The sequence below is a fragment of the Aquila chrysaetos genome, chromosome 25 (assembly GCF_900496995.4).
Source record: "Aquila chrysaetos chrysaetos chromosome 25, bAquChr1.4, whole genome shotgun sequence".
Classification (NCBI taxonomy): Eukaryota; Metazoa; Chordata; class Aves; order Accipitriformes; family Accipitridae; genus Aquila; species Aquila chrysaetos.
Window position 1 is genome coordinate 7,733,186 of NC_044028.1, and position 12,444 is coordinate 7,745,629.

Here is a 12,444-nt window from a genome sequence, read left to right on the forward strand (position 1 = left end):
TCACCTCTGGGTCTCATTCTGGGCCTGTAAAATCCTCCCCTCACCTTCACCAGGAATGTTTATATTCCCGCCAGTGCTACACGGGGAGGGAATACGGACACTAACTGCTCTACAGGGTACCGGGAAGGCAGTCCATGCTTTCCCTTCCCTTCCTTAAGCCCTGCCAGGTCCAGGGCTCGTAGCCACACCACCCCAGAGATGCAGACTGGCTTGTATTTGACATCGTCTACCAGGGACGAATGGTTGTAGCCTTGAAAAGCCGCAGCTACAGTCTGCTGCGGGCCAATGCAACTCCCCCACAGCAGTAGTTCAAATGCTGTAAGCGATTTATTTGCCTGGGTATGCTATTTAAATCCACCTTACTAATATGCATCACCAACAGTCAAAGGCAGTTTTCTGTAGGTGCTTGGGGAAGAGGGGAGCTGGGAGAAAAGGATGCATTGCCCCACTGAGCCAGAACTGGCAAGCTGAGGGGGTGAAAACTCAAGAATTTCATTTAACAGAGTGAAAGCCTCCATTTCTGCACATTGTGGTGCCTGCACAATCACAGAGAAATAAATCTTGGTTAAATTTTTGATGAGCTTTCGGCTGCTCTAAATAATTAACTAGGACCTCTCTCATTTGAACACGGGTGCAACTTTTCATGTTTCAAACACTTCCCGCCTTAATCACAAGGGAATTGCTCAAGTTATTCAGGTCACTCCATATATTTATTTATTTTTAGCGTCACTAGTCAAAACAAATTTTGAACCTTCATGCAGCGAGGGGAGAAAGCAGTTTCCTTTTGATCTCACTCCAGGTAAATCTCCAGGAGAAGTATGTGTCTTGTTTCCAGTAGCTGCATAATAGAGATTGATAGGTTAATCAGTTCCAATACAACTTACAGAATAATAGTGTGGGCTCATATCCTAAGTTTTGACATTCCCCAAGTCCAGGATGCTTCAAAGATGATAGTGCAGGATATCACAGGGTGGTTTTTGAAAGACAGATGCATTAATAAGGATACTCCTGTATCCCCTCATGTAAAGCATAGGAGATTGATCCTGCTTTTGACAGGCTGATTGTATGACAGTGTAACTACTGAAGTCAGTCCTGCTTCACCACCATGTAACAGCATAGAAAATGAGGTCTTAAAAACATTCATTCTGTCCCTTCATTAAGTGTCAAAAGGAGATTGGATGCTGTTTTATGCGGAAACCAGGCTATCTTGTGAGTATATAAAGTGGGCATTAAGTGTATTAAATATTGGATTCACTCCCCTAATGAGGGACTTTGATCTCCTATCATAAGACTCAGATGTGAAAATTGAACTCTGAAAGCAGATTAGTAAAATAGCTCCTTCCTAACCACTCCACTCTACTGCTGCTCGATAAGTCACAGACTGCACCTGAACTCATGTAAAAAACCTGTAATATGAAATTAGCAGTGTCCAGTCTGCAAGTCCAGTTTTCTGCAAAGAGGGAAGAAGGGACATGCAGGTGAGGTGGTGAAAATTTGGCTTCAAGCCATAATTCAGCATATCTACCTCTGGGCTTCAACATCGCATCCACAAAAATGGGACTACCCACATCACTCTGTCTCAAAGACATCATGGGAAAACAAACATATCTAAAATTGCAGAGGGCTTCAAAAATATTATAGGCACCGGAGCAGATTGCGCTCTCAGCTGAATTTCTAACGAAGGTCTACCCAGGGCTTTCAAACTTGTCAATAAATCCAGGATTAATGATCTCAGTCTGCGCCATTTTGTAACTCATTACTTTAGGCACAAAAGCTCATGAGCTGTTTTAGTCCTGCATGACTTTCTTTTTTCTATGGATGGTCACTGCAAAAATCTGAGCCAGTTAGTTATTTCTCAGGAACCATGGTTACTGTTGTTTAGCAGTTATCGTAACCAAGTTTCTATATATGCTGCTTTCACTAATTTGTCCCCTTCTGCAGTGAAAACTGTCATAACTGCTTGATTTAAAATGCAGACTGCCTGAGAAAGAGCCTCCTGAGAAGTGACAGGTTCAGAGAAGTACTATGTGTGGAGGAGAGCACTTTAAATTGAAAGCGGGTGCTCTCATGTTTCTACAATGAGACTGGCAGAGGTACACGTTACTAAAACTGGAGTCTTACAAGATTTTCTTCAAAAAATGTCCTTTGGTGCTATCCATCTCTTCAACCAGCTTCTCTGAATTGCCTATGTATGGATAGCCATAGGTCAAAATTCATTTAATTTTTATTTGATGGTGTTGCCAATGCATATATTTGGGCATAGGTACTGAAAGAATCAACCGTGACCGAGAAGATCAGGGGCAATAGAACTGGGTATAAACTGCCATAGTTTCACTGTCTCAACAGTTATGATTCTTTACTCCAGCTGAGCATCAAGCCATTAAAAGCTAACTCAGAAGCAACATGTCACAACAGAGGCACTATGAGATTTCCTTCTTTCATGAGAGCATTGCACAAACAAACCATATTTGTGAGCCATTCACATGCCACAGAAGCAGAGAGGGGTGCCAACTGCAAAGCAAGCCAAAGAGCTGTTTTTCTTCTCCATCAATTACTAATGATGTCAGATGTGTCCAGCTAAGTCAGGTGACCACACCTCCACCAGCCTCCCAGTGCTAAGGACATGAATTTGGCCTCAGGTCTCCACATTTGCTTTTCATCTTTCTGTCAGACTTGGCAGGTCACAAAAGGCATCTGAGACTTCTCCAAAGTTTCCATCTCCCTCATCAAGATGCACTAAATACATTTGGAAATCTGGCCTTTAATCTGCCTGTGCCGCAATTCTTGCTCCTCTTCTCTTTGCCTCTTTTCTGTCTAGTCTAGTGTAAACGCAACCTCTCCACAGCAGCTGCTATCTCTTGAGCTATGTGCTTATGGCATGATAGGACCCCCATTGTTATTTAGGAAGGAGCCACTGTAATCTGAATAAGAAACCCAAACTTCCCCACTATCAGCATCTACATTATCTTGGACGGGCTGGATCGATGGGCCGAGGCCAATTGTATGAGGTTAAACAAGACCAAGTGCCGGGTCCCGCACGTGCGTCACAACAACCCCACGCAGCGCTACAGGCTTGGGGAAGTGGCTGGAAAGCTGCCTGGTGGAAAAGGACCTGGGGGTGCTGGTCAACAGCCAGCTGAATATAAGCCAGCAGTGTGCCCAGGTGGCCAAGGCGGCCAACGGCATCCTGGCCTGTATCAGAAATAGCGTGGCCAGCAGGAGCAGGGACGTGATCGTCCCCTGTACTGGGCACTGGTGAGGCCGCACCTCGAGTCCTGTGTTCAGTTTTGGGCCCCTCGCTACAAGAAAGACATTGAGGGGCTGGAGCGTGTCCAGAGAAGGGCAACGAAGCTGGTGAGGGGCCTGGAGCACAAGTCTTATGCGGAGCGGCTGAGGGAGCTGGGGCTGTTTAGTCTGGAGAAAAGGAGGCTGAGGGGAGACCTGATCGCTCTCTACACCTACCTGAAAGGAGGTTGTAGTGAGGTGGGGATCAGTCTCTCCTGCCAAGTAACAAGCGATAGGACAAGAGGAAATGTCCTCAAGCTGTGCCAGGGAAGGTTTAGATTGGATGTTAGGAAAAAATTCTTCACCGAAAGGGTTGTCAAGCATTGGAACAGGCTGCCCAGGGAAGTGGTTGAGTCACCGTCCCTGGAGGTATTTAAAAGACGTGTAGATGTGGCATTTAGGGACGTGGTTTAGTGGTGGACTTGGCAGTGTTTGGTTTATGGTTGGACTCTAGCATCTTAAGTGTCTTTTCCAACCTAAATAATTCTATGATTCTATGCTTTTATGATCTTGTTTAGTCTTCTTCCAGCTTAATTTTTATATATCTATATACGACAGGTCATCTACTATTTCTGTGGTCTAGAGCATTGTCATACTTTCTATTTCAATGCCTCTTGAGTGTGATTTATTAAAATGACAGACCACACTACAGTTTGCAATGCAGGGCTAATTCATTCCCACTTTTTAATACAGTTTCTCACATAATTTCCAGCATTCGAGAGAATATGTATTTATTTTAATCACCGTGTGCTGCATATATAATTTTTTTTCCTTGGTGAAATTTCCTTTTAATGGAGGCTGGGTCATGAGAGCGCAATTATATGAGTTATGTGCACATTACAGAATAATTTAAAATCAGCTCTCAGGTCAATCTTTTTTAATTATCTATTTTATCAACTGTTTTTGACTAGCAATTTAAATAATTGTGTTTGCCTAATACCTGGAAATGTAATTGCTTTTAGACGGCCTTTATTCTGATCTCGGTGTCGGTGTCTTTCTCTGCATACTGCGCATGTTTGCACCTGTCTGCATGGTGACAGATTTGTGGTGACAGCTTGTATAACTTATTTATAAAATGACAAATTATTTTAAAATTTCTTTAAGTTCACAGACTGGAAATATGGAGAAACACCTGCTTGCTGCAGAAAGCTGAAGAGGATCTGCTAAGTCGAAGGGAAACTACGTGAATTGGTGGAGAGCACATTTCAAGTGAAACAAAACCCCGTGGGCCATCCTTATGGTGGTCGAGGTTTCAGGGAGGGCTCCATGGATGTAATTTTTTAGCTAAAAAGTCCCTGCTGCCAAAGCCAGAGATCACAAGGAAGGTTTCCAAAGGCTTTGGAGCATCAAAGCCTCACCTAGAGTCCGGGGGGGAGAAAGACCCTCCTCCCAGGGTCAGTTCAGAGCAGGAACCAAGTGGAAGTGCTTTGAGCGGCGTCTGGCAAACCCCCTCCGCCGAGCCCAGCTGGAGCCAAGCAGCCTCCTGTGCCCAAAGCACGCGTCTGCTTTCCCGTGTCTTTCTCCGTCCTGCAAGGAAAACACCTCGCTGTCCTTCACTTTGTGCTTACTTGAGCAAAGACTTCGGCAAGTGGCCCAGTGCTGTTTCGATCCCAACATTAAAAACGTGCCAAGCCTGTCACTGTAATTGCAGTAGGAGTGTTGCTATGAAGCCATCTTGTTAACATAAAAGGATTAGTTCATCAGCAGGCGGTTTTGCTAGGTAATGGAGTCTGGGATGTCCAGCTGATGTGCTATAGAAAGAGTAACGAGATCCTCTGATAGCAATTAGTCCTCATTCCCAGCAGTACAAGCAGGAATAAACGAGTGAATTGCCTTGTAGGAGCCATCAGTGGACAGAGCAAATACTACAGACACAGATCACATTGCACAAGCTGGTAACAGGCACAGAGCACACCAGTAAAGGACCACTGAAGGAGCAGTGCACATACAAGAGATGTTCTGAACAGCTGCTACAGCAGCAGCACCCAGAAGCACCATTTTGGGAAAGTCTATGCAGGGCAGGGAGTTTCTATACATGAAAGAGTCATTATAATAACCAGCTGTTGGTTTAAATGTACATATATCTGAATAGGGGTTATCCAGAGGCAAACACTGTGCTCTTCTCCTGTTGCATTTTTGGTATCTGTAATTTCTTACGAGTCATGCCAGTAGTACTGTTGTTTGTTCATTTTAGAGAGAGTGATTCCTGGAGCTGCGGCCACACCTGTACTGCCTACTGTGCATCCTTGCAGCACTGCAACAGCAGTGTTCAGTGGATGTGTATGAGGACAGACAATGCAAATAATCTGCTATACCCCAGCTGATGGTGTGGTTCTGCATTTAAAAAGAAGTTATCACATATGTCTAAATGAAGCCTACCTAGACATATACTTCTAATAGATAGATAACCCATTATACATCTTTCTCACAAAGTTACTCTCACAGTCACTTTCATACATAATAAAGATACTTATCAGCATCACTCAAAAAAAGACATTGGTTTGAATTTAGCATCCTGAAACCCTACTCATAGAAACCTCCATTAATCAGCTACTTAATGGCCACTTGGTTGGAGGGCAGCTTCTTTTCTAAGCTGATGTATGGTTTCATATTGTCCAGGTCACTTCTGGGTTTCATTAAGCAGCCCTGTGTAAGTTAGTATTTCTGGCCCATAATATTCTGAACTGTATTCAGGCCACCAGTGGACATCAATGTTTAAGCTCTGTGCCAGCTGATTATTGTTGTGTACTGGTCAGCCTGCTGGGTACGTGGCAAAAGACCACTTTGGTGTTAGGCCAAGTCCAGCCTGGACCTGAATGTTTAATTCTTCAACACTCATAATAAAGCAATATAGCAGCATATCAATTACTATGAAATTAGCTGTAGAATTGCTGCTGGATGCAAATGTACATAGCATTGACATTTATTTTCCTACTGAGAAAGACTTAATTTTATTTTTCAGAGTGACTAAGATATTGGCATAGTGCTTTGTGCTTTTCAAATTGTCTCTATTTGAAAAATGAACTATCCCTCCAGGTAAATTAAATGAACCTTTTTCTTTGTTCTTTCAATGCTTCTGCTAGAAACCTAGTGCTGTTCAGCTGGAACTGCGTATAAGTCAGAGATACACAGGTAGCTCATTTGAGCGTTGATTTCCCAAAAAACACGTAGACAAAGAAAACCTAGCAGAAGTAAAGCTAAACAACTCAGACTATCTATCTGCATTGTCAGAAGAAATGCAGGTATTTACTGTGCTCATGAAGGAATATGACTTGGTCAGGCCATGTGATGATGCACTCGCTAGTGCAATTTCAGGAATAAGAAGAGAGAAGGGGTTATGTGAACTTGCAGAAAGGATGGTGGCAGGGAGTCCCAAAACCTAGAGATCACCCCCACACCTGCTGTCATACCCTTAGAAGGCAAAATTTTGTCTCCATTTAGACCCATTCATCCCGCTTGCAGCATCATTTAATTGAACATAGTAGCATTTCTGAGTAGCTTGTTCCTACTAGACTTCAGAAATACTGTGGAGTGTTTCTCCATCAACACAAAACCTTCTTCCTGGGTTTATCTGTCTCAGTGAAAAAGAGTGCAATGCCCACAGGATAACTACAGCTTCCTCCCAGCCCAGAACCAGAACTGTTTGAGTGGGCTCACCTTCACATACTCACCCTCAGTCCTGGAACACAAAAGCTGCTACCATGACTTCTGCTCCTGAGACACTTGCCTTGTCCTCTGCTTCTATACGGTTTTATATTCTGCCTCTTTGGTAATGTCTTCTACTTGCAAACACATTTTCTGTTTGTTCCTGTTGGCATCCTGTTCATCTATGAGTGTGAACGTGCATGTCTGTGCACGTATTTGTGCTTTTCCCATATATTTGTGTATGTGACTGTATGTTTGTATTTCACTTGTAATTGTTTCCTTCTGGCTGCACTGAAAAGCTGTAAATATTCCAATTTCTTCTGGCACATACAAGCAGTTGTGATTACAACCGTGCAAGTTTGGAGATAACAGCTGACGCATCCATTTCTGATCACAACTTCTGTGGGAAGCCTGCCTCTCTTAGTCTGTATTTGGTAAGGAAAAATAAGGGTTCTTCACAAAAGATAGAACTGTAAGCTTGCACTCACCTAGGGGTGTGCTGAGCTCTGAGACAGGTGACCTTAATGCTAGGATTGAAGTTGCACATTGTTGAGCTGAATGTTACAAATGTATTTTTAGGTACGTTAGGATCAGGGAGTTACATGACTCTTTTGAAATAAATTCCAGAAGTTCTGCCGAAATAGTAGAATGATATAATTAAAATGAAAATACATTGAAGTGGCATTTAAAAAAGCATATACTTACATGGAAAAGACTTCTTCTCTAAGAAGAAATAAAACAGAAATATAACAGATGTTAAGAGCACTTAGTCCTGAAATGGTGCAAATCTGAAGAGCACCAAAGACCTCAGATTGCTTCATTTTTCTTTGAAGTGCAGCTGTATAAATATTTCAGTTACCTCTATATTTTCATATCAAAAGCAGCACTGTGATTAGAGGCAGGTCATTTGTAAAAGACAATTCACTGAACGAGCCTCTCTTATTTTCCTTGTTCTTGTACTATATATGAACACATTGCAGTTTACATGAACCTAACCCCAGTTTCATTTAAAAAAAAAAAAAAAAAAAAAAAGGCAGCTAAAAAAAATAGCAGACCTCAGAAGCTGATATTTAAAATCTGACACCTGAACTGGACTGGGAGGAGGTACAGTGACACTGAAACTGCAGTGCTGAATGAATGGATAGATAGGTTAAAAGAACAGATAACACAGATGACGGAGATTTCAAAGCAAACAGTTTCTCTGACATTTAAAAGGATTTCCCGTTGCACAGCCAGTTGCACTGCCAGGACTTCAGAAGGGAAGCTGTTCCCTGCCTACTCTGCATTTCAACAGTGCTTAATTTAGCTTAACTTCAGCCACTGGACCTGAAACTGCCTCAGGCACTTGAGAGATTCGGTAAGATAAAACATAGATTTGCTTATCTATTTGCTTTAGTGTTCATTGTGTAAAATCAGGAAAATACTTGATTGAAATCAGGCTTCACTGGTTGAAAATAATTACAATTCGTGAAGTGCCCTGCATTTACTGCCCAGCATGAAATCAAAACACATGACGGTGAAACGGCTCCTCCATCAGCAGTGGAACGTCCATCTCAGCTGCAGGTCTCAAGGCTCCGAGGTCAGGACAAAGCACAACGGAGGTGCCCAGTTATTAAAGAGAGGTCCCGGACAACTAGCTTGGGCCCGTACCAGCAGGAGGGTTGAGATGCCAGTAGCTCTGCCTCACCCTGGGGTCTTCGCCTTCTGTACGGCATCTGTACCTACACGTACAAGCAACAGAAATCTCTGTCCCTGTGGGCAGCGATGGGGACCCAGGAGCCAGCAAGGAATGGGCAAGCCAGGGCCGACAAATGAACAGAGCCAGCAGTGCGCCACGAGCTGGTTTTGCCCGCAGAGCTCCCGTTTGGCTTTTGAAACCGCTCGCCCACAAAGGCTTATGGGGAAACGGAGCCACAGTTTCCATACCGTTAGCTGGGTTCAAATTTCTGTTTTAGCAGCCACATTGCAAGCCCGTCCTTCGTGCGGGACCTCGAGTCATGCCAAAAGCTGCGCTGTGCGACTGTGGCGTGCACCAAACCTCTTGGATGAATAACAGCCCGTCCGGGCCCAGACAGAGCCATTATGATATATTAAGTCAATACAGCGGGGTCCTTCGCATTTTTGTCCTGATCTGCAGACGTTAATTGCATTCATAATAGCTCCAGGGGGCCTGCAGACTAAATGCAATTTCAATGAACTATTAGAGCTCTTTCTTGGAAAGGACCATTAAGATTGCAGAGCAAGCGCTCAGGATGAGATGCCATTTGTACAAACTGTGTCACAAATAGTGGAGAGGGACTTGCACTCGCTGTAGCGAAAACAGTATGTGAGGCAGTACGCAGCAAACAGCTCTTCTGAAATCCTTCCAGACCTTCCCGTTTCTGTGCGGTATTTGAGTTAGGGCTTAAAAATAACAGGGTACGTGGACAAGTCCCGCTGCAAGACCTTTTGGCAAACTGAAGTGGTTTTAACAGAATGGAGCTTAGTAATCAATCCTGTTCTACCACCGTGCTATTCATAACCATTTACTCCATCTCCACAGAATTACAAAAAATAGCTACCACCCCTTTGGGATTCAATATTCAAACACAAATAACTCATATGCGATGAATTTTTTTTTAGCGGTATCAGAAAGCACGGGCACTGCTTAATCTTTTGCTGATTGAATTTAGTGTTTGGCTTTTAAAATGAGGGCACAATCAAGTCCTTAAATTCCAGCAGCACAAACAGCAGGGAAGTGCTCGCAAAGCGGCTTTGCCTACTGACTGCGCCAGTTTGGGTTTGCTGCGATGCATTACTCTTAGGGAGAGGAGCGTGTGCAGGAAACAAAAGCACTGAAGTATCAGGGAAAATTGTATCTGCATCATCACAGCTCTTCAGACTTTTTATACCTTTATTTTTATGAATATGAAAACAGATTTATAGTATGCTTATAAACATGTGAGGCTAATTTTCATATGCTGCCTTGAGACAGATACTGGGCCATCTCTGAAGAGGCATGAAGGAGGTTAATGTGAAAGGGCTGAACAACACCTGGTGGTTTCATATAAGACACTGAAGGTGATATTTCTTGCATAACAAATTGCCTGCGAGAAACTGAGATAAGGCCCTGGGATTGTTTTTGAGGCTGTAAATGAAATAAGGTTAAAAATCATGCAGCGTTAGCTTTGCCATGTTAAATGTGTTTTGTATTACATACATCTCTGCATATGCTTATAATTCATTCTCTTCATTTTCACAGGCAACGTGACCTTGAACAAGAGACGTGCTGTAGGACCACAGTAGTGATAATATAAATAATATAAAAATAATCCTGGATACAGAAAAATAATGACAAGTTCAGGTTTTACTTCCACCTAAAACTTACCTGGCTGTCCTTTAATTACTTTACAGGACATGAAGAGGCATGAAAGCTGCCACCTTTCTGAACTTGGAGAAATGCAGAACAAGGTACATAACTTTGTGAAGTGTGGAAGAATCTGGGTTCAGATAATGCTGTTCCCATACCTGCTGTAATGCTGCAATGTAGTGAAAGTTCAAAGGTGTCAAAATCTGTAGTGAGATTAAAGGCCAGGAGCAGTACATACAGTTTGTAAAAAAGTGGAAAACCAGATAAAGCTGCTTCCTATCAAGGGGCTGATCTGGTAGTTTTACTGCCCTGTTTTCTGTACAATTTTAGGTCACATGAACAATTTAATAATTTCTTCTGGATCTACTATGAAAACCTGGAGATTGTGTAAACAGCTTCTCTGTTTCAGAAGGAGCAGATTTCCCAGACACTGGAGGGCTGGATACTCTTCAGACTGGGCACCCACCATTACAGAGTCTGGTATTTAAAAAGCAGACACCAAGAATTTCCAGTCTTGCTCAATACCCAACAGACTTCTTTGTTCGAATCCTTAATCCCACCATTAGGCACAAAGGTCTGTTAAAATAATGTGGGTTTGGACATTCTGCCTTTTGCCTGTTTTAAATTATCTTTATAGACCATACAAAAAGTTACTGTCTGAGGGTAACCTGACTTACACCAGCCTGGATATACTGCCTACTGCTCCTCTCCAGGTACCACTTGCATAGGTATATTCTGTGCTACCCAATTGCCAATTTGGTCAAATATCTTTCCCTAACAATGTATCTAATACCCAAATAAAGAACCAAGCCCGCCTCGCTCCTCTGAGCTCTCAGTATCTGAAGTTGTGCTGATTTACTTTGGAAGAGGCAATGCTCCTTGGAGGGCAAGAGCACGGCCACCGAGTGTGGCACAGCTGGACAACACGTGGCTGCGGAAGCACGGTGGGATTGAGGTGTATTTTGCTATTGCTTCCTCCCTAGGACACTCCCTTTGCGAGGCAAGGCTGGTGGGTGACAGACTTACGTGGATACAAATTTCATTGCTGATTTACTTACAGTCCGGGTACAGAGGTTTTTCTCTGTTCTTTAGTCCAGATAAAGCAAATCTAAGGAAAGAAGGAAAGGCAGGAATAGTCAGTGGCAATAGGAAGCAGAGTTTACTGCACCGAGATTATTGCCCCAGCCATGGCTGGAACAGAAGCAAATTCACTCGTGCAGCCTCCCACCACACCGGCGCTCTCTTGCACCCCCAGGTCACCACCTTTTCATTCTGCCACCCTTCAGTGTGTGCTACCAATTCATGTAAGGCACAGGACTTAGCAAATGGCCATGACTGATCCACTGCATTTAAGGACAAGAAGGGTTAGGAGATGTAGTGACACCTGGGGACAATGGTCTGCGTCTGCCTATCAATGGCTGGTGCCATATGAGTCTTTTGATCGCAGAGCTTCCCTTCTTGTTTTTTGATGAATTCACAGCTTGGAAGTGAGTGACCGCTCCAGCTTTCTTCCACCCACAGCACTTCATGGGCTGTAAGCCCGTCACCGCTGTCAGATGCCAGGCAAAATTCATTCTCTTTTGTAAAAGCGAATCTATTTATAACAGCATTTATACGTAAATTAATGAAAGATCAGAATACAAAGATGTTCATTTTTGATTATTTGCACATTTACAGGAAATTCAGTTAAAACCGTTTAGTTTTATCATCACTAGACAAAATAAACATGACAGGATAGTCTAGCCTCTGGATTATGTAGATAACACACAGAAATGTCATTTACATTTTCATTCTTTTCACAGAGCAACAAACCCATGCTTGCAAGCAAATTAAAATTCAGAACTTAATTGGATTTTTATATTCTCTTTAAACAGGTAATATTGTTTTTCTTCTTTTTATTATTGTATCTGAACACTGGATTTCATTTTGAGAGTGTGCCACTGAAGGTGAGAGACCCTCTGTGCTAAATGTTTCATTTAACACCATTAAAATCTACCTTTCTTCAACACGTTTGAGGATTTAGATTGTTGAATGCCACTATTTCAGTATTATTGTTAAACAAGAGAAAGGTTATGGAAAATTATTTTCTTGGGTGTATGCATGAACATACGTATATGTATATATATCCACACAAGCACATGCACATACATTTGTATATTTGCACG

The 12,444-nt window shown here is 42.8% G+C and overlaps 1 long non-coding RNA gene across 1 annotated transcript; it reads right to left on the reverse strand.

Moving 5' to 3' along the window:
• Positions 1–270: 270 nt before the first annotated feature.
• On the reverse strand, positions 271–12,219 carry LOC115335937. Its single transcript, XR_003921584.1, has 3 exons — positions 11,338–12,219; positions 10,298–10,448; positions 271–838 (listed from the first exon to the last, which is right to left on the reverse strand). It is a non-coding gene; the product is annotated as an uncharacterized LOC115335937 (long non-coding RNA).
• Between the last annotated feature and the right edge of the window lie 225 nt (positions 12,220–12,444).